Here is a 5,773-nt window from a genome sequence, read left to right on the forward strand (position 1 = left end):
ATAGACACGAGTTGTAAACTTTACTGACCAGGGTTGTGGTTGCCGTGACATAAATGGGCGGCTCGACTGGGACTGAATAAAACCATTGACAGTTTATGTGTGTAATTTGTTTGTAGCCATTAGCAATTAGCCTGCTAGTCCAGCCGCTAGCTCCCCTATTTCAACAGCGGCTCACTGGTCAATTAGCTTCACAAAGCATAGCATTAATTTATTAAACTCTGGTTTTTCAAATATGCACAGGCGGCCAAGGCCTGGAAGCCCAAGACACGAGTCATAAACATTTCTGACAAGGGTTGTGGTTGCCGTGACAATGTCCTGCATGTACAAGACAAGGCATTTCACACAGCAGGGGGTATCTAAAGCTGTACCAGTAAGAAGAAATGCAAAGATGGGTCCAATGAAGAGAATGAAGTGAGGTTTTTCAGGAAGACGCATACCTGGTGCTGGTGGATCTCACGCAGGACAACCTCTCAAACCTTTCAAGACACATTTATATCATCAACCACCAGACTGAAAGACTGAGGAGATTTAAAGAGACCCTGTCCCTAAATGACAGTGGTTCACATAGACAATTTTATTTTGTGGAATCAGATGAATCCCCTCTGCTTGTGTCACGAGAGGGTGAAAAGGGGCACAAGCACAAAGGTATTTACTGTTAGGCAAAGGTTGGCAAATGTCTTATTCTTGATGACATTTTTTAACCCATCAATACGTTTTTTTTATTACAGATGCAGTTTTAGACACCTGGACATCATTGCTATGTGAAGACTAGTGAAGAGAAGAAGTTACACATAGGACTGTTCTAGATAAATAAGGATAGAAAAAGGTGCAGAATAACGGATGCGGAGGGCCCCATGCCTGTGTTCACCTTGGGCCAACAAAATGCTAAATCCTCCACTGCACAAGCATCAAGTCGACTGGTGTCCAAACAACCACGTACCAGCAGAGCCTTTTAGATCAGCAGTTTTTCAGGTTATATTTGAAAAGATGATAGCAAGAATGTCACTGGCCTGGCAAGGGGAGACTTAGTTCACCAAAAGCACATGAGACTGATGATGAGGACTGTTGCATGTCAATTTGGTCAACAAAAAATTATCAGTATTCATTGACTAAATTGAGATGACAAAGACAATTGTGGGAATATCTCTGTTTATATAACCCAGAGGAAGACAGATGAGACAAAACAATTAGCTCTGTTTAGTTAGATCACTGTTGTTTTCCTTTTTAATGGATCATTTATCAGCAACAGGTGCGCTGTGGGTACAAACTCTCACTGCCTCCATGCATCTTTATCATTGTCATTAAACATATTTTTTTGCAGGTGCATTTCAGTAACAAAGCCACAACTAGCTAAATACATGAAAATAGCACCAGAGCACAGAGATGCTCTGCAGCGCAATTTGGGGAGCAGCCATTTAACCCTTTGCGTGTGCTTCGATTAGGCAATTAATCATTTGCACTGATTTAGTCAGCACAAAAGCCGTGCAATCCTTTAGTGAATTAGTTAATTATTGATTTGATCATATGAATAAATTTAAAGTCCCTAAATTAAATGTTTGCATAGCTCAGTTCTTTGTGGATGGCACCTCAATATCTCTCAGACCTGCTCACTGGCTATAGACCAATCACATCCCTCATATCATGGGGTATGAGCCTCCTGCATGTACCTAAAGTTAAAACCAAAGCAGGTGAAGGTGCATTCAGTAACTATGGTGCTGTTCTCTGGAACAACTACCTCCTGACTTGAGATCTGTGGAAACTTTATTCTTTTAAAAGTAGACTTAAAACTTGGCTTTTCTCACATGGTTTTGACTGTTAGTTGTTAGTTTTTGTTTGTGTGTGGGCTTGTGTGGATTCCCTTGTGTGTGCCTGATGTAAACTCTTATAGGGATAGGTCACGGAGCACAAGGCCTAAACTTTCAATATATGTGTGTTGTATGGGTTAGTACAAGCCAAGGTCTTTTTTAAAATGCGTTTTGAATTTTATATTTGTGTTTCTGGATTCATTTGTTTATGTGTATCTTATTTATGTATGTTTGTTCTTATTTTCTGTAAAGCACATTGAGTTTACATCTGTATGAAATGTGCTATACAAATAAAATTGAGTTGCATTGAATTGAATTCACGGTTGCTAAGTGATTAGCAAGCCATGCTCCATTAACCTTTAAACAGGGTTGGAGAGTCACTCCAACACCACAATGTGTTCCAATACAGTTACTAATTACCTGTTAAAAAATGTAATCAGCAACCTAATCCAAGTATCACCTTTTTAAAATAACTAAATAGTTCCGGATGACTTTAATACTAAATAACAAATTCACACTACTTCACACTCAAACTTCAGGTAAAGTTATTCACTGATAACGGGAATACGCTACACTGCCTTGCGTAACTGAAAGCCTCAATCATCCAGCCGACATTGCGTGTGACAGTAGCAGCAGCAGCGTCAGGTGATTGTTTACAGTTTACAGGCAGGTGACACACTGACTGCTGCACAGTGGTCAGGTCTCTGTGTGCTCTGGTGAATAGTTGCACTAACATGATATCTTTTTCTGTGATGAAAAAACAGAAAATGGTGAGTTTTCCTTCCTTTGTTTACAGTTTCCAGGGCACAAATTGTAAGTAAATCAATAATTAACTAATTCACTAAAGGATTGTATGGCTTTTGTGCTTACTAAATCAGTGCAAATGATTAATTGCCTAATTCTCGAAGCACACGCAAAGGGTTAAATGGCTGCTCCCCAAATTCCGCTGCAGAGCAAACAGCATCTCTGTGCTCTGGTGCTATTTTCATGTATTTAGCTAGTTTAGCTAGCTAGTTGTGGCTTTGTTACTAACATGCACCTGCAAAAAAAGAATGTTTGATGACAATGACAAAGATGCATGGAGGCAGACAGTCTCCCTTTCCATAGCTGATTAAGCCACGCACCACTGGGTAAGCAATGGAAAGGTAGACTGTCTCCGCATTGATTCCATTGCACAACTTTTGTAGACTTGACCGCATGGGGGTGATTACTTGGTTCTTTAACCGAGTAATCGGTTAAAGTGTAAAAGTGTAGAAAAAGTTGAATTTCTGCATCTCTACTGCAGACCCTGAGCTGTGAGGTTGTGGTCATTATCCCCTACAAGCTTAAAACAAGAGTTGAACATGTCAACAGAGACAATGTTGCAGAATCTGAGTTATAGTAGGTATATATAGGTAGTCAAGTTATTGATCCCCCAAGGCCTTTAGTTTTGTATAAACATAAGGGGATATCTGTATCTGTTATATCTTTGGAACGCTGCATGCTACAGGCGCATTTTTTTTGGCTGTGAAACACAAAACTGCGTCGTTCCAATGAGGCTCTGGTTACTGAATGTTTGAGTCAGTGCTGATTTCAAATAGTCCCTGGAATGGACCGGAAATGCTGCCAGAAGACATACAGCTTGCTCAGCCAACAGGGGTCCGTTTCACAAAGCAGGTTCAACAAACTCTGAGTCTAACCCTGAACTCTGAGTTGATCTACTCTGAGATAGAAAACTAATTTAATGTCCTCCTTATGTAAAAAAATAAATCCAAAAAACCGACAAAGAAATGCAATACTTGGACCGCCCGATTAGGAGGGCAGATCTAGAAATTGAAATACTGGAGCACAAGTTAGAGGTGGGTGCATGGTCACAGCTGAATTATGTTAACTATTGGAACATTAACTAAACTAGCTCTTGTATTTGTAGGAAATAAAGAAGACCAAATGAAATGTGTATTATGTCTTTATTTGACTGCCATGGTGGTGGTGGTGATGATGGTGACTTAATCTCTGAAGTGATTATGGCATATGGAGTCTCTGACTGCTCTGCCATCCTGCATAGCTGGCAGGTGGATGGGGTCATCATCAAGGTCTTCAATTTGTAGGGCAGGGTGTTGCTCTCCTCTAATAGTGGCAATATTATGAAGAACAACACATGCCACAATAATATCACAGGCCCTCTCAGGGGTCACCCTAAGTTGACGTATGCACTATGGCTATGCAGGCCTATGGTAATCTCCACCCGGGCTCTCGTCCTGCAGTGAGCCCGGTTGAAGTTCTGTTGGGGGCCTGGTTCAGGGTCAGGGTAAGGGGTCAGCAGCCTAGGTTGGCATGGGTAACCCCTGTCACCCAGCAGAAGGCCATCAAACTCTCCTGTAATGTATAGTGGATACATTAGAGTATATTAAAGGAGGGAGACAAGTGAATTATATTGTGCAAATCTTTAGGCTGCTTACCACATTGCATTCTGTTGCTCAGGTTAGACTCGCGATAAATCCTTGAGTCATGAACAGGCCCAGGCCACTTGACCCCCACATTGGAAATTATGTATGCAGCATCACATATGATCTTGACAGTGAAGAGAATGACAGATGTTGAACTATGATGCAGTCTTTAACATTTTTAAACAGTAGTCAATCTACATGTACCTTCACATTTATGCTGTGAATGGACTTCCTATTTACATAATCTGCTTCATTATGCGAGGGAGCCGTGATGGGGATGTGTGTGCCATCTATGCAGCCAATCACACTGGGAAATCCTAAAAGAAGGTTGCAGCACAATTTCATTAACAGAAAATAATTTAAAATTCATTTAACGGATCTCTACATCATTCACCTGCAGTCCTGTGAAACTCCTCCTTGATGGCTCTGACAGGTTTATGTCCAGGGAAAACGACGAAGATGGGTAATAGCCGTTTCAGGGCGAGGCACACTTTTCTGACCGCCCTGCATACAGTTGCCTTACTCAGGTGCTCTGCATCTCCAACATTATACAAAAAACTCCCATTTGCGAAGAAACGCAGCGCAACACATAATATCTGCTGGGATGTGAGAGCATGGCAACGGTTGGTAATGTTGCAAATGTAAGGACGGATCAGGTTGTGTAAGTAGATAATGGACTGTGACGTGAAACGGTACCGCTCAAAAAGATAATTGTCTGGAAATGCGAGAACATCTATACGCGGTCTGATAACAATCTCCCGACGAATATTTAATTCTCTGCGCTGTAATGCTGCACCTTCATCCACGGGATCGTTGTCAAAAGGACATGCCATGTAAGTGGAAAAAGTCGCCACCTACTGTGCCTACTGGACTTCTAATATAGGCCTACTGACTGATTTTTTTAAATAACACGGCAGAACTTTGCTACGCCAAAACTCGCCTGCTGACTCAATGAATGAGGAAATCAAATACCGTGTGTGGCTGAAAGAGGGCGGAGACAGAGAGAAACTCGAGGTTCATTGAGAAAAACCTGGTCCCGACCAGGTTAGGTTCATAGAGTCTGTTACTACGGTAACTGACCGAGAGCTTAATTTACCTCTCTCTGTGAAACAGGCTAGAGTTACCCCTCTTTCTCTGGTTTGAGTTACCTCCCTTTGTGAAACGGAAAACTCAGAGTTTCCCTCATTTCAGGGTTAACAGACTCAGAGTTTTCAATAAACCTGCTTTGTGAAACGGACCCCAGATGGCTTCACTGGATTGCTTATCCCGGTCGCTCACATTGGATGTGCCCCAACAGTCACAGAAAATGCCCGCTAAATCCTGGAGGGACTGATGGGGACTGACCCCGTCGACTGTCTTCAGAGCAGCATGACCCCAAGCTATCAATTGATTTAAATTTCCCAGAGGAGCATGATAAATTATTGGCCTTCCCCTACTTTATGTGAGATTGAAGAGCAAGGCCACACTAACACGCCTCAGTGAAGCACTCCTTACAAAGGGGAAGGAGAATTTGGAACTATTTTTAAAGCCAGAAACTAAAGT

General features: G+C 41.8%; 1 pseudogene; it reads right to left on the minus strand.

Moving 5' to 3' along the window:
- Positions 1-3,790: 3,790 nt before the first annotated feature.
- On the minus strand, positions 3,791-5,064 carry LOC138583711 (putative nuclease HARBI1; annotated as a pseudogene).
- Positions 5,065-5,773: the final 709 nt, after the last annotated feature.

This window comes from Semicossyphus pulcher, unplaced genomic scaffold (genome assembly GCF_022749685.1).
Source record: "Semicossyphus pulcher isolate SPU_LCO1_2020_fin unplaced genomic scaffold, fSemPul1.0.p SCAF_9, whole genome shotgun sequence".
In the NCBI taxonomy this organism is placed as follows: Eukaryota; Metazoa; Chordata; class Actinopteri; order Labriformes; family Labridae; genus Semicossyphus; species Semicossyphus pulcher.